The 20,063-nt window shown below is 44.0% G+C and overlaps 1 protein-coding gene across 3 annotated transcripts in view; it reads left to right on the top strand.

Moving 5' to 3' along the window:
- The first annotated feature begins 11,886 nt into the window (after positions 1 to 11,886).
- The window catches only part of ANKRD6 (ankyrin repeat domain 6), a 189,917-nt gene continuing 181,740 nt past the window's right edge, over positions 11,887 to 20,063 (top strand). For all 3 annotated transcript variants that reach the window (XM_082730577.1, XM_082730575.1, XM_082730578.1), the window contains exon 1: positions 11,887 to 12,110. The gene's annotated coding sequence lies outside the window, so the exon portion shown is untranslated. The remainder of the gene's footprint in view (positions 12,111 to 20,063) is intronic.

Here is a 20,063-nt window from a genome sequence, read left to right as displayed (position 1 = left end):
TCTTAAGAGGGGATGTGAGATGTGTGGTTACTTTTCTAAAAGCCCTTGCTGGTAGATTATTTCCAAAGATGGCCACAACCATCCACACCATCCCACACGCCCTTTTGCAAATGAGACTTTGCCTCTCCTCCTTGCTATTTTCCCTCTTTTTGAATGTGGGCAGACCTTATGACTTGCTTTTAACCAATAGAAATAACAGTGACACTGCAGCTTCTGAGATTGGACCATAAAAGGCTTTGCTACCTCCTCTTTCACTTTTTGGAGCCCAGAGCCACCATGAAAAGAAGTTTGGGCTAGCGTGCTTGAGAAGCCTCATGGACAGGGAAGCCATCCATGAAGGATGCTATAGCACAGGAGTAGAGAGGCCCCAGCTTTCCAGCCATCCCACCTGAGGGACCAGACGTGGGAGTGACCATCTTGGATTCTCCACCCCACATTGCAGCCACATAAGCAAGTCTAACACCACATGGAACACAGACTTGCTATTCCAGGTGAACCCTGCTCAACCAACCCACAGAATCATGTGGGTTTACTATGAGTAAATAAGATGGCTGCCGTTGTTGTTGTTGTTTTTAGTAGGCTCAACACCCAAGGTGGAACTTGAACTCACAACCCCTAGATCACGATTCACATACTATACTGACTGAGCCAGCGAGGCACACCTAAAATATTTTTTTTTTAGATTTTTTTTTTTTTTTTTGACAGAGAGACATCACAAGTAGACAGACAGGCAGAGAGAGAGAGAGAGAGGAAAGCAGGCTCCCCGCTGAGCAGAGGGCCCGATGCAGGACTCAATCCCAGGACCCTGAGATCATGACCTGAGCCGAAGGCAGCGGCTTAACCCACTGAGCCACCCAGGCACCCTAAAATAGTTGTTTTTCAAAGACATTAGGATTTGGGGGTACCTGGGTGGCTCAGTTGGTTGGACAACTCCCTTTGGTTCAGGTCTAGATCCTGGAGTCCCGGGATCAAGTCCCACATTGGGTTCCCTGCTCGGCAGGGAGTCTGCTTCTCCCTCTGACCCTAACCCCCTCATGTTCTTTCTCTCTCATTCTCTCTCTCAAATAAATAAATAAAATCTTCCAAAAAAAAAGAAAAAGGACCTTAGGATTTGGGATGGATTGTTACACAGCAGTAGATAGCTGATGCCTATATTCTGTCTGATGTGGGGGAAGTGGATTGCAGATTTAAGAGTGGAAGAAGAAATAACAGTGAAAAGTGAGAGGGCTGGATAGATTTTACAATTTCAGATTATAGATTTTATAAATTTCAGAGATAGCATAGATAAGATTTGTAGGTAGCTTCTTCAGTATGGGTGGTCAGGGAAGGAACTCCTCCCATGCATTTGGTTTGAGCAACTAGATGCATGGTAATGCCATTTATTAAAATAAGACCCAGATAGGAACAGAAATGGGAGGGCAGCAGGATATGGATCAAGTTACTTGATTTCTAATATTTTAGTTATTGAATATTGCCCCAGGACAACTTCCTTTAATCCTGTAATTTTGGCTATTTCTTAGATATCTATCATGTTGTCTTTGGAATACATAATGAATTTTTCCAACTAGAAGCCATGAACAAACTGAAAACGGCATTTGTAATTACCCAAGTAAAGTCCCAGACTAGTAAAATGGAATTGCTACATGTAGATTTCCACTAAAAAAAAAAAAAAATCAAGGGGCGCCTGGGTGGCTCAGTGGGCTAAAGCCTCTGCCTTCGGCTCAGGTCATGATTCCAGGGTCCTGGGATCGAGCCCTACATCGGGCTTTCTGCTCAGTGATGAGCCTGCTTTGCTTTCTCTCTCTGCCTGCCTCTCTGCCTACTTGTGATCTCTGCCTGTCAAATAAATAAATAAAATCTTTAAAAAAAAAAATCTACTAGAGAAGCACTTGGCTGGTTTAGTCTATACAGCATCCAATTCTTTTTTTTTTTTTTTTAAGATTTTATTTATTTATTTGAAAGAGAGAGAGACATTAAGAGAGGGAACACAAGCAGAGGGAGTGGGAGAGGGAGAAGCAGGCTTCCTGCCAAACAGGGAGCCTAATGTGGGGCCTGGATTCCAGGACCCTAGGGTCATGACTTGAGACAAAGAGAATCACCACCCAGGTGCCTGTATAGCATACAATTCTCAATCTCAGTCATGAGTTCAAGTCCCACTTCTGGGGTAGAGTTTACTAAATAAATAAATAAATAAGTATCTACTAGAATGAGATCTAGGAACTGTCACTTAGACATTTACTCAGTGTTACTTACAAAAGTGGCAGACATTGTCAGTCAGCTACTTACCAGCCATTCCCAAACCCACTTCCCTGTTCTCCTGTGCCTACTTCCCAAGCTCAATGGGAAAAGTCAGATACTCAAACTCCGAGACTCCTTAGTATTTGGTCAGTAAAAAATAAGGAGTGAATCTTGCTGGAGACCTTCTAGGAAAGAGTTTGCTCTCTGATAAGAGAAGCCAATGAAATCAGAAGAGCCCCTTAACAATACACTTTCCTGCTTTGAACACAGCTGTGTAAGAACATGGTATTTGGAGATAGGAAAGCCATCTTACAACAATGAGGTACGAAGCCTAAGACAAAACCCTGTCATAGAAATAGAAGAATAGAAAGAGAGAAAGAGTCTGAATGACTTTGTTGAAGTACTGTACTCAGACCTGGAAAGGCTTATCCCCAAACTTATTTCATGAGACAATTTTTTTTTTTTTTTAAGTAGGCTCCATATCCAGGTTGGAGTCCAACACAGGGCTCAAACTCATAACCCTGAGATCAAGGCCTGAGTGAAGTCATCAGTCAGAAACATAACCAACTGAGCCACCCAGGCACCCCTAGAAGTCTATTCTTGAAACCATTGCTCCCCCACACTGTCCAGCCATGGTGCAAATAGAAAATGATACTATTCGTACTGCACACTGACCTAAATGGACAGGCTATTTGCAGCCAGAGGTGACTGACCAGAGACTTTGGTCCCCTCAGATCCTGCCCAGCTGTCCCAAAAGGCTAAAGGAATCAATAACTTAGCCACATCTATAATCCATTTATTTGCACATAAGTGGTAGCAGCAAACCAGTTAGGAAGTTCTGCTTATATCACTGAAGGTGGGTGAGGATATGTACCGGCTTGGTGGGTAGAGGGTGCAACTTTTGATCTTGGGTAGTGAGTTCAAACCCCACCCTGGGGGTGCCTGGGTGGCTCAGGGTTAAAGCCTCTGCCTCCAGCTCAGGTCATGATCCCAGGACCTGGGATGGAGCCCCACATCAGGCTCTCTGCTCAGCAGGGAGCCTGCTTCCTCCTCTCTCTGTCTCTGCCTACCTCACTGCCTACTTGCACCAGCCTGCTCACCCAGAGAAGTATACTTTGTGAGAGCCAATGGAGAGGGGTCTGAGTTGCTGGAATCTGTTTCTTATGAATTCATGACATAATGAGTATAAAAAATAAACCCTCTAGAATGTGAAAGAAAAGATAGGCAATATCACTAAATGTTAATTATTGGGACAAAGATGAGATACTACCTATGAAAATGGCTGAAACAGGGGCACCTGGATGGCTCAGCCATTTGAGCATCCAAACTGTTTTTGGCTCAGGTCACGATCTCAGGGTCCTGAGGTCAAGACCTGTGTCGGGCTCCACACCCAATAGGGAGTCTGCTTGAGATTCTCTCTGCCCCTCTTCCTGACTCTCTCAAATAAATAAATAAATCTTTTTTTTTTTAATGGCTAAAATTAAAAAAATAATAATAACAGCAAATGCTGGCAAGGATGTGGAAAAACTGAATCTCTTGTACATTGGTGGTGGGCATGTAAAATGACATAGCCACTCCATAGAACAGTTGGTTTGCTCTCATGAGTTGTGTGATTGAGGCCCTCGTCAGGCTCCATTCTCAGTGGAGCCTACTTGAGATTCTCTCCCTCTTCTCCCTTCCTCTAAAATAAATAAATATTTTTTAAAAAATTAAACTTGCAGTTACTATACAACCCATCAATCCTTGTTATGGGCACTTATCTCCAAGAAATGAAAACATGTTTATATTAAAAACCTGTACATGATTGCTCATGGCAGCTTTAATACTAGCCAAAGCCTCTATACAACCCAGAGGCCTTTATTTTTTTTAAAGATTTTATTTATTTATTTAATAGAGCGAGAAATCACAAGTAGAGAAGCAGGCAGAGAGAGAGGGAGAAGCAGACTCCCTGCTGAGCAGAGAGCCAGATGTGGGGTTCAATCCCAGGACCCTGAAACCAAGACTTGAACCAAAGGCAGAGGCTTAACCCACTGAGCCACCCAGGCACCCCAATCCAGATGCTTTTCAACAGATAAATGGTTAAACAGACTGGGGTATAACCATACCATGGAATACTACTGAGCAATAAAAAAAATGAACTATTGAAACATGCCAACAACTTGGATGAATCTCTATGGCCTTTACACTGAATGAAAAAAACGGTCTCAAAAGGTCACATTCTGTATGATGTCATTCATATAACATTTTTTTTTTAAGATTTTATTTATTTATTTGACAGACAGAGATCACAAGTAGACAGAGAGGCAGGCAGAGAGAGAGGAGGAAGCAGGCTCCCTGCTGAGCAGACAGCCCGATGTGGGGCTCGATCCCAGGACCTTGGGATCATGATCGGAGCCGAAGGCAGAGGCTTTAGCCCACTGAGCCACCCCGGTGCCCCCATATAACATTTTTGAAGGACAAAATTGTAAAGATGGAAAACAGACTAGTGGCTGCCAGGGGTTAGGCTCGGATTGAGAAAGGGGAAGGTGTGGAGCACAAGTACTCTTTGTGGTGATGGAATAGTTCTTTATCTTGATTGTGATAGGGGTTAAATGAAGCTACACATGTGATAAAATTGCACACACACTGGGGCACCTGGGTGGCTCAGTTGGTTAAGTGTCTGCCTTTGGCTCAGGTCATGATCCCAGGGTCCTGGGATTGAGCCCCACGTCGGCTCCCCACTCCATAGGTGGCCTGCTTCTCCTTTTCCTTCTGCCTGCCACTCCTCCTGCTTGTGCTCTCTTTTTCTCCCTCTGTCAAGCAAATACATAAATTTGTACAAATTTATACATAAATAAATAAATTTTAAAACAACAACAACAACAACAACAACAACTGTGCACACATTATACCACTGTCAATTTCCTGGTTTTTATGTTGTGCCATAGTATGGAAAATGTAACCATTGGGAGAAACGGTGAAGAATACACTGTACCTCTTTATACTATTTTTGCAAATTTTTATGAATCTATAATTATCTCAAAATAAATTTTTTTAAAGATATAAAGATTAGACAGGTACCTGGGTGGCTCAGTGGGTTAAAGCTTCTGCCTTTGGCTCAGGTCATGATCTCAGGGTCCTGGGATCGAGACCTGCATCTGGCTCTCTGCTCAGCAGGGAGCCTGCTTCCTCCTCTCTCTCTGCCTGACTCTCTACTTACTTGTGATCTCTGTCTGTCAAATAAATAAATAAATAAAATCTCAAAAAAGAAAAAAAGATATAAAGATTCGAAATAAAATATCCTTACTTGTAAGTACATAGAAAACTGAAGAACCTACAAGTTCTCAAGTTAATAACAGAACTTAGCCATGTTTTTGGATGTAAATTCAATAAACAAAGATATTTGTATTTTTCTTGATAAGAAAAGGGTAGAAAATGTGCTTTTAGAGGTAGAGATATCACTTGCAATGGTAAAAAAAAGATTAATAAATCTCAGATAATGAAAAGTTTTTTAAAAAAAGGTTTTATTTATTTGAGAGAGAGGGAGAATACAGAGGGAGAGGGAAAGGGAGAAGCAGACTCCCCGCTGAGTGGAGAGCTGGACACGGGACTTGATTCCAGGACCCTGAGATTGTGACCTGAGCTGAAGGCAGTTGCTTAACCAACTGAGCCACTCAGGCACCCCAGAAAATGAAAAGTTTAAAAAATGTTTTAAGTCACTAAAATTCTAAGTGAACGGACAGACATGTCAAAAGTGTTCATAGATAGGAAGACTCAACAGTGTAAAGATGTTAATTCTCTCCAAATTGCAACAGCAGCAAACAATTTGTTTCTTGCTCCCATTATATATGAGGGCTGCAGACCATGTGTTTTCTCCTACTGAGATCCCAGCTAAAGAGGCAGCCACTCTTTGTGACATATTCTTATAGCACAGGGCAAAAGCTCAAGGTGAGAAAAGCAGGGGCCGGGAAGCACTAAAGTACACAACATTTTTAAAGCTTCTGCTCCAACCTGGTGTTGGTCAAGGCAAGTCACACAAGCTCCAAACCAGTGCGGCAGAGAAGTCTACACCACTACAGGAAAGCATGGCAAAGTAGGATGAGAATAAACAATTGTGAATAAACAATGCCACCCACCACATAGATTCTCTGGGATTTCAAATCAAGATTACAAAAATTTCATGGAAGGCGCCTGGCTGGCTCAGGAGAGTATGCGACTCTTGATCATCAGGTTGGGAGTTTGAGCCCCACATTTGGCAGAGTTACCTTTAAAAAACTTTTTAAATTAAAAAAACTAATTACAAAATTTTCATAGATCCAGACAAGCAAGTCCTAAAATGTCTATGGAAGACAAAAGAGCTTAGAACACTTGAGATTTCTTTTTCTTTTTTTAGATATTTTATTTATTTATTTATTTGACAGAGAGAGAATGAGAACAGGAACACAAGCTGGGGGAGTGGGAGAGGGAGAAGTAGGCTTCCTGGTGAGCAGGGAGGCCAACATGGGGCTTGATCCCAGGACCCTAGGATCATGACCCGAGCCGAAGGCAGATGCTTAACGACTGAGCCATCCAGGTTCCCCAGAATACTTGATATTTCTTATGGAAAAGAAGTAGATCAGGGTAGGATGTCTATGATCAGAAATCAAGATTTAGGGGCTCCTGGGTGGCTTAGTGGGCTAAAGCCTCTGCCTTCAGCTCAGGTCATGATCTCAGGGCCCTGGGATAGGGGCCCACATCAGGCTCTCTGCTCTACAGGGAGCCTGCTTCCCTCTCTCTCTCTGCCTGCCTCTCTGCCTATTGTGATCTCTCTCTCTGTTGAATACATAAATAAAATCTTAAAAAAAAAAAAAAGAAATCAAGATTTAATGAAAAACTACCAGTTTTCAGGCGGTATGGTAGTAGCATGGGAGTAGGCAAATGGAGAAAAAAAAGGAATAGGCAAAGGGAACAAAATAGAGAACCCAAAACAGATTCAAGCATACATGAAAATTCATTATAAGATAGCTTTGGCATTGTAAATGAGAGGAGAAATGAATTTCAGATGGAATATGTACTTAAATGTGAAAGGCAAAACTTTAAAACTTTCTAAAAAGATTTTATTATTTATTTATTTATATTTTTAAAAAATTTTACTTATTTATTTGATAGAGAGAGAGACAGCAAGAGAGGAAACATAAGCAGGGGGAAAGGGAGGAGAAGAAGGCTCCTCACTCAGGAGGGAGGCCGATGCAGGGCTTAATCCAAGGAACCTGGGATTACAACAGCCGAAGGCAGATGCGCCAACGACAAGCCACCCAGGTGCCCCAAGATTTTATTTTTTAAAGTACTCTCAACACCCAATGTGGAGCTTGAACTCACAATCCCGAGATGAAGAATGACTTGCTCTACTGACTGAGCCAATCAGGTGCCCCAAAACTTTAAAACTTTTGGAAGGAAATACAGAAGAATATTTGTATACCTCAGGGTCAGGAAGGATTTCTCAAAATACATGAAACAGGGGCGCTGGAGTTGCTCAGATGGTTAAGGTCTGCTTCCATTGTGATCTTCAGATCCTGAGATGGAGCCCCACGGCGGGCTTTCTGCTCAGTGAAGAGTCTGCTTCTCCCTCTCCCTCTGCCTCTCCTCTGCTTGTGCTCTCCCTGTCTCTCTCTCTCAAAGAGATAAATAAAACCTTAAAAAATACATGAAGTAGAGCAAAACGCAAGACCAATTAACAAAAAAGAGAACAAGAAAATTTATTAAATATTAAAGATATTCAATTGTACTGCTAATTGGAGAAATACCAATCACAACTATAATAAGAAATAGTTTCACACACACAAAATCCAAAGATGTAGAGGAAGGGGAACTTTTTTTTTAAAGATTTTATTTATTTATTTGAAAGACGGAGATCACAAGTAGGCAGAGAGGCAGGCAGAGAGAGAGAGAGAGGGAAGCAGGCTTCCTGCGGAGCAGGGAGCCCGATGCGGGGCTCGATCCCAGGACCCTGAGATCATGACCCGAGCCAAAGGCAGCAGTCCAAACCACTGAGCCACCCAGGCGCCCCAGGAAGGGGAACTTTAACACATTGTTGATAGGGATGAAAATTGATACAACTGGTTTAGAAAACAATTTGGTGGGGCACCTGGGTGACTCAGTCAGTAAACTGGCTGGCTCTTGATTTTGGCTTCTGTCATGATCTCAGGGTCATGACATGGAACCGGGGGTCAATGCTGAGTGTGGAGCCTGCTTGGGATCATCTTTCTCCTACTCTCTCTGTTCCTTCCCTGCTCACACACTCTCTTGCTCTCAAATAAATAAATCTTGAAAGAAAGAAAGAAAGAAAGAAAACACTCCGGCATTACCTAGGATTGACTACTGACTACTGACTACCTAGTAGTAGTCAGACTACTGACTACCTAGTAATGACTACTGACTACCTAGTAAATTTGAACACTTACATTCCTTAAGACCCAACAATTCCACTTCTAGATAATCATCCTAAAAACTCTTACACATATGCATTGGGAGAAATATTTGAGTGTTCATAGCAACAGTGTTTGCAACAGCAAAAACTGGAGCCAACCCCATGTCCAAAAGTAGACTGGATAAATAAATTGTGGTATCTTCTTACAATGAAACACTATATAGCAGAGAAATTGAATAGCTGAATCTCAGAAACAGAATGCTGAGTGAGAAAAGCAAAATGCATAGGAAGAGTGCAAAATGATTCCTTTTCTTTTTTTGAGATTCATTTATTTATTTTAGTGAGAGAGAGAGTGCCTGCTGCATACTCGAACAGGGGTAAGGGTTGGGGGGGAGGGGAGGACAGAAGGGAAAAATCTCCAGCAGACTCCCTGCTGAGTGCAGAGCCCTGCATGGGGCTCAATCTCACAATCCTAAAATCATGACCTGAGCTGAAATCGAGTTGGCCACTTGACTGAGCCACCTAGGCTCTCCCAGATTGCTTCCATTTACAAAAAGTACAAAACTAGGCAAAAAACTGTACAAACTGTACAAAACTAGGCAAAACTGTACAATGTTGTGTTTAGGGATACATTTATTTGTGATAAGAGAGTTATTAATACACACAGGGAACTTTTTTTTTTTTTTTTGGTTGTCAAATGATTCTTCATTGAAATATTTCCTTTGAAATATTTCCCCTGTAGTTTCTAACCAGCTGGGCATTTCACTGCACCACTATTGATGTTCTCTACAATGTCATGAGGGTGGTAGCCATCAACATTGCAGCCAACAGACCAAGCAGTCTCTAGGATCTCTTTAATGATTCCAGAGAGTTCTCTGGCTAAGGATCAATGCTGCATATGCTGGGGAATGTTGACAGTCTCATCAGATTTGGTATTTCCACTGTGCTTAATGTTATTCTGCTTCTTTCTGTCTCTTGGAAGTTCCTTGAAGGCTCTGATAATTGGGGCAGAGGCAGAAGGTGCTACTTCAATCTGGGCCGGTGTGTTCTGAATAGTCAGTTTCACTGTAATCCTCAGATCCTTTCAATTACTGGTGCCAGACTCTTTTGGAGACTGACCCAAGGGTTCAATCTCAGGGGCCAGGTCAGACATGGCACTGACTTCTCCACCAGTGTACCTTAGGTATACAAACTTGGTCTTGTTGGGGTCAAACGTAGGTGGCATACTGGGCACAGCCACTGTCAGAGGAACCTGTATTCGGGATGACTGAAGTGAGTTGCACCTTCACCTGCTCCAAGCTGAAAACGGAAAAAGATAATACAGAATTTAGTATGGTGGTTTCCTCTAGAGGAAAAGGCGGATATGATCACGGAGAGGCTCATGGAAGTAAGTTTCCCTGGGTAGAAGCCTTAGCAAGGGTAGTTTCAAGGAGTGGCGGGGTTAGAAGACAGAATGGTGGGCTGAAGGACAAATTGAAGCTAACGGCACGAATGACAGCTAGCGCAGTCAACTCATGAAAGAAATGTTGCTGGACGTCAGAGCAAATTAGATTCTCAGAAAGCAGGGAAAATGATCACTGGCAGAACAGACTTCTTTCTCATGAGACAGAAAGAGGGTGTGGTGAGGTGGATCTGTGAGGCTGGCTTTGCTTGAGCTGAATAGAGGTACAAGAATGGAACTGTAGGCTGGGAGCCTTCCTCATAGAGAGGGAGGGTCAGAATCTCTTTTCATTAGTTTTCCAAAGACTGCGTGCCCTCTTGGAGACGAGCAAATAAGATCTCCAAGCAGCTCAGCAACTGTCTGCTTTGGCTCTCACGGGGCCCCTCTGCCAGGAATTCCCACTAGTCAAAGCCTGGGAACAATTGTGGTTGGCTTCCAGGAGCATTCACATGTTTTATGCGCCAGCTTTCTGTTCCTTTCAGCAGAATTAATGCATGATTGCTGCGACTGCCCACAAATGTAACTTAAAACTCCATCTCATTTCGACTTTATGGTGATGTTATAAAAGCTTCCCAGAGGAAGGGAGCACTCTTTATATCTGTAAGTTTATTCAAAGGAACGGCTAAGAAAACTCTTTAATCTGGACACATATAAGAAAGAAATGATCAGGTTGAAAAGTCATGCATATGTATCTTGACTTTGGGGGTTCACCTGTAATTCACTGGTGACTTGCCTGGAGAGAAATCCAGAGCTACCAAGGGGCAGGGAAAGGAAATGTGTTCTAACAGCTCCAGATGAAGAGTGACAGGGATGGGAACAACCCTGAAGAGGGTCACAGCACACGCAGGAGAGGTTTCACACCCTGCCAAGAAAAACTGCTGCCATGGCAATGGGATAGGGAAGTTCTGAAATTGTAGAGAAAATCCAGTACTCACCCTCTCCTGGTGATCTCTCCACCTGATGCTCCCTGAAAGAGTGGGGGTGGGGGGATGGAGACAATTATATTAAGAAAAAGGAGATCATCACGTTTCTTTACCCACGGAAACCAGGCCCATTTCAAAGCAGATCAGAAAAATCGGGTTCAAAGTAAGCTTGTTCCAAACCACGGTAAGACTGAGACACCTTTCTAGGGTTCCGTGTCCCTCTCCTTCCGTGTTGGGGTGGCAGTTTCCAGTCATGCTTCTTCGGAATGTCGAATGAGGTTCCATTCATTCACACATTCACTTTATTAAGGCTCACTATCTTCAGGGAACTCTTCTAGGTGCTGAAGAAGTAACTAAGAAAAACAGACAACACCGGACCAAGTTAAAGGTGTGTGCATGATGTGATTTGAATACAGGAGTCAGGAGTGCTCAGTGCATCTGTCTGTATCATCTGGGATGGTTCTGAGAGCTACTTACAAAGCAGCTCTTTGGAACAGGGGCTTCCTTACCTTCTCCAGCTCTAATGAGTCTGCTTCATTCATCACTGTTGAGCTCCCACCGAGCCATTCCAGTCAAGCGAGCGAAGAATATACTGAAATATCCATTTGGCCACAGGCTGAGGGATGGTTTTCTCCCAATTCCCCACTCCCCCTCCAATGAACCTCCTGGCCAACCGTGCGCGGAAAAGCTCACCACACCGCAGCCCCCTTCCCGCCCACTCTTCAGAAGGAGGCGCTACTTCTGGCGGACCAGGGAGGGAGAGCTGCCCCAGCTGGGAGCGGCCTGCAACCCAGGGACAGCCCACCGGCCTTCCACCTCCCACAGGTCCCCGCAGTGTCGGGCGCTGGCCGCTGCGGGGCGCTGCGGCCCCACTTTAGGAGCCGCGGGTGGGGCGGGGCCAGGGCAGGGAGAGCTGCGGGCGCGGCGAGCTCCGCCACAGGTAACCTGCGGGAGCCGGGGGCGCAGCCCGGCGAGCGGGCGGCGAGAGGCGCGGCGCTGGGCGGCGCCGAGGCCCAGGGGCCGCCGGAGCCTGCGGGAACCCGTCCCCGTCGTCTCCCCTCGTCCCCCAGCCTGTCGCCGGCAGCGGTCCCTGCGGCGCGGACATCCGGCGCGCGAGAGAAAGGTACGGTGCGACCTCGCTGGGTTCCTTCGAGACCCCTCGACATCTGAGGGCCAACGTCCCCGACTCCCGGGGGACCTCCCGGTGTCGGAGGTGAGGGCGCTGCTCCCTCGGCGCCCCCAGGTCGCAGCCTGCTTGAGGGAGGACACCCAGAGGGAGCGCGTTGCCCCCTCCCCTGCGGCCTCCGGAAAGCCGGGACCGGAGCGGGGGGTCTTCCTGGGGCACCTCTCTGACCGCTTTGCTTCACTTGCCTCCCTGGAGTGTAGAACTTTGGGTCGGGGTGGAGAACTTTGTCGTCTTGGCTCGTCCCCCTCCTCTTTCTCCCGTGAACTCAGAGTTTGAAGAAAGTGGTGGTAGGGGGGCGGGGGTCGCCGGGTATTTCTCCCGGAGGCGGTGGCTGGGGGGTCTGCGGGAGTCAAGGAGGGTCCCTGTTGGTCGCCGTGCGCTCTCCGCCGCCCCCGGGCCTGCGGGTCGGCCTCAGAGGGACCGGGTTCGGCTCGGACGCGCCAGCAGCCTGCCTCCCACCTCCTTACCCCTTTGAGGACTGCCAGGAGGCGCAGACCCGGCAGGGGCGGGGGGGGGGGGCTGGACTCGCGTGCCGGAGAGGTCCGCCCCGGCTGGAATTAAGCTCTCGGAAGAGTTAGCTAGAGGCATCTCCCAGGGTCGGGGCAGAGGAAGCGAGGCACGTTGGTTTGAGGGCAGACACCAGTTTACCGACTCTTGTCTTGGGGATTTAAGTGCGGTGCTAACGCTAGATTTGGGGAGAGTGGGGGCAAGTGTGGAGCAGTATTTGTGACAGGAGAGGGGCTTGAATTTCCTAAAGCTGGTCCGGAATGTTTTCCCGGCGGCACACGGAGATGGCTCAATGGTGGAGATCTGCTTTGGGGTTCTGAGATTGTGTCTCGATTCCACCACTTGTTAGGTGTGTGACTTTGGAAACTCCATTTCTTTTTTTCCCCCTTCCTTCCTTCCTTCCTTCCGCTAGTCAAATGAATCAGTAGGAGCGGAGAAGGAAGGAAGAAATGTGTAATTGGCTGCGATCAATTAATTGTAAACACCACTGCACTTGGACCAGCCTGGAAAACCCATTTCATTGAACTTCGTTTTTTAAACTGTAAACTGGGTGTATTATACATAATTGGGTAGTATTGTGGAGATTAAATGAAATGTTGTAAGTTAAACCCTTGGCATGGTGCTCTTGAATGTTAGGCGTTCTTTTTGTGAACCTGTTGGATGAGGATATTCATTCGTGTTTAGGTCATGTCTATTAGGCCAATGTCAGTGGAAAGAACTTGGCAATGAAGACAAGCACACCTGGGTCCACAGTAGTACACAAGTGCACTGATTGTCTCTGAGGAGGTATTTCCCACCCCTTGAAGAGCAATAGCAACCTGTTGTTCTTGCATGTAGGAGGTGCAACCGTACATGTTTAACTTCCTTCTGCCATCCCTAGCAGGTGCTTAGCATATGGCAAATGAATTTTTTTAAAAAATTAGGGACATGAATTAAAATTGGAAGAGTTTTCTACCCTTTTGGTCATAAGTGGGGAGGGTAGAGTTGGAGAGGGTGAAGAAGAATAACACACCATAAAACAACTAGCTGCACATTGTTGAAAGGTAGGAACCAAGGGGGATAAAAAAATGCTCATTTAATGGGGCCTCTGGCTGGCTCAGTCACTGGAGCATGTGACTCTTGATCTCAGGGTTGTGGGTTTGAGCCCATGTTGGGTGTAGAGTTTACTTAAAAAATACACATATAAATATATATATATTTATATATATATTGGGATACTTGGCTGGCTTAGTTGGAAGAATATGCAACTCTTGATCTCAGGGTTATGCACTGGAACCCTACGCTGGGTAGAGACTACTTAAATAAAAACATATATACATATATTAAATAAAAACATATATACATATACGTATATGTATATATGTATTTATATGAAGAGAAAAATATAATATTAAGAGAACTTTTAATTTGTTAACTCCATGTTTTTCAGTGATTGTACCAAAAATTAACCTAATTTCCCATTTAAACCTGTCACCCTCTCCAGAGTCCTCTGGCTAAGCATTTACTCCCAAGTAGAGGCTGATGGCTAGTGATTCAACTCAGCTTAGAGACAATGCATACTTTTAACTCTGGTGGCCCTACCACATAGAAATTATGGTGTCCCTATCCCTCCAGTGAAATCTACCTACACAAAGTATCAAACTACACTTCCGGTGTAAAGAATAAGAATAGAACACATACACCTAAGTACTCATCACCTAGCTGAAGAATTAGAGCATCTCCAGCACCTTGGAGCCCCCCAGTATCTCTCCCCACGACATTCCAGCCCTCCTTCTACCTGGAAGGAAGCGCTGGTTAGATTTGTGTTAATTTTTTTTCCTTGCTTTTCACACATCATGTGCTACATAAAAAGCTCTGTGAAAGGGAAGTTTCCAAACAAGTGTTTTCACAATAACCTGGAGCATTCTTATTGAACTTAAAAGCAGGATATTGAGAGTGGGATGCAAACCACAAAAAAAGCTGACAGTCTCTGGGGAGTACTGGGGAGGTAGTAGTCTGTCTTTCAAGGTTTTCCCCAGGTTTCCTTGGCACAGGCTCTGCGGGTGTGTTCTGTCTGTACAGAGGAGGCTCAGTCTCTTCCAACATAGCTTGGAGGCTATAATTTTTAAAAGCTTTGCTTGAGTCCCTAAGAATGAGAAAAACAGTAATTTGTGTGCATATGTTTGAGAAGTTTTTTTAAAAATACAAATTATCCAGGGGAACATTGTGTAGGATTTGAAGGATTAAGCCGACAGAGAGCAACCTTTAAAAATGGTTTTAACCCAAATTCTTCTTTTCCTGGTTATTACGTTTGCGTTTTGGATTTTGTGACTTTTGCAGGGTCACACAGCTCTCCTTGGAGAATCTTGCACAACTTTGTCACTACTTGATTAAGGCAAAAGATTCCTAAACTTGGTTCGTGGCTCCCTTAGTATCTTAATAATTTTTTCACAGTGCCTGTAGTTTTAAGTAGTTCGTCCTAGTTGGGTTCAAACAACCTATTAAGTATTAATGTCCTAACAACGTAGAAGCTATTTAAAAAAAAAAAAATTGGGGCACCTGAGTGACTCAGTCGTTGGGCATCTGCCTTTGGCTCAGGTCATGATCCCAGGGTCCTGGGATCTAGCCCTGTGTTGATCGCCAGGGAGCATACTTTCCTTCTCCCACACCCCTTGCCTGTGTTCCTGCTCCTGCTAGCTCTCTCACTGTCAAATAAGTAAGTAAAATATTTAAAAAAAAATACACATAAGCTGGGAGAAAAAATACTGTTATATCATTCTTAAATAACCCCAATCACAAGCAGTATGTGTATGCCTGTACTAATTCCTAAATCTTGGGAATAGATTGGTTAGCACTGCTCTCATTTCCTGTTCCACATTGACTTCTCTGTAGTACTTGCTTTCTATCACGGCACCCACTGAAAACCCAGGTTTTGCAAAGATGTGGATGATGTCATCCATAGGAGCATAAAGTGACCTGACATTGCAACTGAATTCTGGTTGGTAGGTTCAGCATTTTCCAACATGCTGAATACACGGTTTCCCTCAAAACTTTGAAATATCCTGAAGTTGCCCTTGTGAATTTGCTGCAGTATCCAGAGTGCCTTGGTGCTCAGTTTGGGCATTGTTGGTTGGTTTAAGGTAAAACCTTCTTCTGGGGAGAGAGCAGTTATTAAAGAAGGGGTCAGTCTGCCTGAAGTAGCCCCAGGTTAAGCTACTGTGTGGAGTCGCTAAATCTTGGTTTTTCCTCCACATAAGACAGGATGGGTCATTAAGAGGATTAAACTAGGGGCGCCTGGGTGGCTCAGTGGGTTAAGCCGCTGCCTTTGGCTCAGGTCATGATCTCAGGGTCCTGGGATCCAGTCCCGCATCCGGCTCTCTGCTCAGCAGGGAGCCTGCTTCCCTCTCTCTCTCTCTCTGCCTGCCTCTCCATCTACTTGTGATTTCTCTCTGTCAAATAAATAAATAAAATTTTTTAAAAAAATTAAAAAAAGGATTAAACTAGAGTGTACACAAAATCATCTCTAAAGGGCCTGGAATATAACAGTCTCAGGAAATGATGCTCTTTTATGATTGTTAAATAGTACTAAATAGTCCTGTAATAGGTAAATATATCATAGTTCCTATTTAAGAGTAGCCAGTGGCGGGGGTGGGGAGAGGGAAAAGCCAGTCAGTGCTTAAAAATCTCAATCCTAGCAAATAAATTATGAAGTAGTTGGTTCACTATATAAAATGCCCTATCGTTTTTCAAACAGCAAATTCTGGTGTGCCGTCGTGGTACATTTTGACTTTCAGACCCACGTTTGGAACGTTCATTTTCTTTCTTTCTTTTTTTTTTTTTTTTTAAAGATTTTATTTATTTATTTGACAGAGAGAAATCACAAGTAGATGGAGAGGCAGGCAGAGAGAGAGAGAGGGAAGCAGGCTCTCCGCCGAGCAGAGAGCCCGATGCGGGACTGGATCCCAGGACTCTGAGATCACGACCCGAGCCGAAGGCAGCGGCTTAACCCACTGAGCCACCCAGGCGCCCCGGAACGTTCATTTTCATTTGCCAACATGTGCCCAGGTTTGAGGAGAAAGCCGTAACTGATTGGAGGGAGAAGGCCTGAACTTGGATCAGTATATTTCTGATTTCAGGAGGGAAGTACTTTGTCTTAGGTCTTGGGAAGTTTGGACCTGGGTTTGTAGGGCTCAGGGCAGGCTGCCCCCAAATGGCATAAAGATTGTTTACAGTTAAGAGTAATAGAGGGGCGCCTGGGTGATTCAGTGGGTTAAGCCTCTGCCTTCAGCTCAGGTCATGATCTCAGGGTTCTGGGATCGAGCCCTGCATCAGGCTCTCTGCTCGGTGAGGAACCTGCTTCCTACTCTCTGTCTGCTTCTCTGCCTACTTGTGATTTCTGTCTGTCAAATAAATAAATAAAATCTTAAAAAAAAAAAAAAGAGTAATAGAAACCCAGCAGATGCAGCAAAGGTGCTCAGCTTCCCCATAATTGCCTAAATTTACAACTGGAAAGGTCAGACTGCAACAGGAGGAGAAGTATTAACAGAGGTCCCCTTTAGGAACTCATCTGCATAATGGAACATCTTGTTTTTCCAAACATCTTCTTTTACCTTCTGGCTCATGAATTTTCTTCCCTTTGGCCCCTACCTTTTTCCTTAGCTCCTATAAGCTTCAGATTGCCTTGTTTGAGTCACTAAGTCTTTGGAATCTCTGTCTGTGTGGATTCCCCCTAACTATGCCTATTACATTTTATTTTCTCCTGTTAACCTGTCTCTTGTCAGTTTGATTCTAAGTCCAGCTAGAAGGAACACAGGGCAGAGGAAGTTCTTCTTTCCTGGCCCGTTACAAACCTGGAGATATTTCGAGTAGTGCTTAATTTTTACATGTACTTACAACATAGAGAGGCAGATAATCTTTCCAGATGAAAAAGTTTTATTAAACTTATTAGCATCCCATGCCAATTCCTGTCCATTAGTAAGTGGTACTTACTAATCCTCCAAGGAAAGGCTGACTTGAATAAAGATGTCCCACATGGCTCTCATGGTGTCTTTCAGGAAAGAGACCTTTACTCCTGCGTCCTGTTCATTTTTCAGACCCTAAGCCTAAGTTAGAAGCTGGTGATAATTTGACAATCTGTGAGAATACAGTCCATAGTGATATTAATAGTGTATAAATATATAGTATACCAATAGTGATATTTGTAGTGTAGTTTTTTTATTTTTATGGTTGCTTGTTTCTGTCATTTATCATTGAGCAACCTGTACAGAACTGTAGGTGATGATGCTTCCAAGTTGACATAAATACCACTGGATACAATTTTTATTTGTTTTGATTCCGTTTTTTTTTTTTTTTTTTTTTTTTTTTAAGTCAGCTCCATGCCCAATGTGGAGCTTGAGCTCAGGACCCTGAGGTCAAGAGTTACATGCTCTGCTGACTGAGCCAGCCAGGCACCCCTAGTTCCTAAGGTTGAGGGCTTTTAATTTCTTTGTAAAATTTGGGGGATGTATGTGAGTGGGAGAAACTATTTTGATTCTTCTTAACTGTTTTCTCTCTCTCTCTCTTTTTTTTTTTTCCATTTGATGCCTGATGTGGGAAACAAAGGCAAAAGAAAAAAAATAAATTTTCTTCCTACTTCCATCCCATTGACACAAGCAGAGTGACCTCCCACTGGGAGCTCAGCTACCTGGATGTTAACATTTTGCTGAGGGCAAAAGGCCATCTTAGCCCCACCCCCTCAGGATCCTGTGAGTGTACCTTAAACACATAGAAATTCCTTTGGAAGCTCCCTTTATCTCTTACATTCTCCCTTCCCCCCAGATACATCTTGAGAATCATCCTTCAATCATCTGGCCACTGATACACATCTGAAGGGTCTCAGGACTGAGGGTTACTAACAATAAATGACCTGCCCAAACAATGGCTGGCCCCCTCAGGTCCTAGAAACCTTCTTCCCAAAATACCTTGGAGGTTTGTTCTTTCCCTAACTCCCTGCCAACCTGAAGGTATATAATTGCCACCCTCATAACCCCAGTGCAGCTCTTTCTGCCCGTGGGTCCAAGCTCCCGTGCTTTTATAAAATCACCTTTTTGCACCAAAGATGTCTCAAGGATTTTTTCTTGGCTGTTGGCTCCAGACCCCAACAACACTCTAAAAACCTCATCAATGCCCATATACTTGTCAGCATCATTTTCATTTAACAGAATTTCCCTCTCTCTTTTTTTTTTTTAAAAAAAAAGAAGGGAAGCCTTGGTGGCTCAGTTGGTTAAGCATCTGATTCTTGATTTCAGCTCTGGTCCTGAGATTGAGCCCCACATAGGGCTCCATGCTCAGTGGGGAGTCTGCTTCAGATTCTCTCTCTCCCTCTGCCCTTCCCCTCCCACTATGTGTGCGCTCTCTCTCTCTCAAATAAATAATTTTTTTAAATAAAAAAGGAAATAAGATTTTCAAATCTTTCCCTGGGTTGGTTTGATTATATTTAATACCCAATATCTTAAGGTTTTAGGGTCCAAAGTAGAAAACTACATTATGGATAATAAAACTAATTAGAATGAATTGTTTTTCCTTTTGTTGCCTGTTACTCTTTTACTGAAAAGAAAATGGAGGGGCGCCTGGCTGGCCCATTGTATAGAGCATGCAACTCTGGATCTCAGTGTTGTGAGTTTGAGCCCCACATTAGGTGTAGAGATTACTTAAAAAAATTAAAAGAAGATTGAAAATTAGAAAGTTTGAGCATCTATTCAACTCTTAGAATTCAGTGTTCTTGGGTGCCTGGGTGGCTCAGTGGGTTAAAGCCTCTGCCTTCGGCTCAGGTCATGATCCCAGGGTCCTGGGATGGAGCCCCGCATCCGGCTCTTTGCTCAGCAGGGAACCTGCTTCCTCCTCTCTCTGCCTGCCTCTCTGCCTACTTGTGATCTCTGTCAAATAAATAAATAAAATCTTAAAAAAAAAAAAGAATTCAGTGTTCTTGGAATATGCTTGACATTAGTATTCTTATGAAAAACTAGGAAAGGGCATATAAAGATGAAAACATTTAATTTAAATTTGGGTGCTTGTTGGTAGCTGAATGGACTTTTTTATTAAACACTGGATTTTTTTTTTTTTAAGATTTTATTTATTTATTTATTTGACAGGCAGAGATCACAAGGAGGCAGAGAGGCAGGCAGAGAAAGAGAGAGAGGGAAGCAGGCTCCCTGCTGAGCAGAGAACCCAATGCAGGACTCGATCCCAGGACCCCGAGATCATGACCTGAGCCAAAGGCAGCGGCTTAACCCACTGAACCACCCAGGCGCCCCTGAATGGACTTTTTACATCACTGACTTGTTCTTGGTATAAGAACGGGGATTATGGGAAATATTTCTACCCATTATGGTAAAAAAAGATTTTTTTTTAAAAAAGTGAATTTAG

Source organism: Mustela nivalis (assembly GCF_964662115.1).
Source record: "Mustela nivalis genome assembly, chromosome: 5".
Taxonomy (NCBI): Eukaryota; Metazoa; Chordata; class Mammalia; order Carnivora; family Mustelidae; genus Mustela; species Mustela nivalis.
The sequence above is the reverse complement of the archived record's forward strand: the minus strand, read 5'-3'. Positions and strand labels throughout refer to the sequence as shown.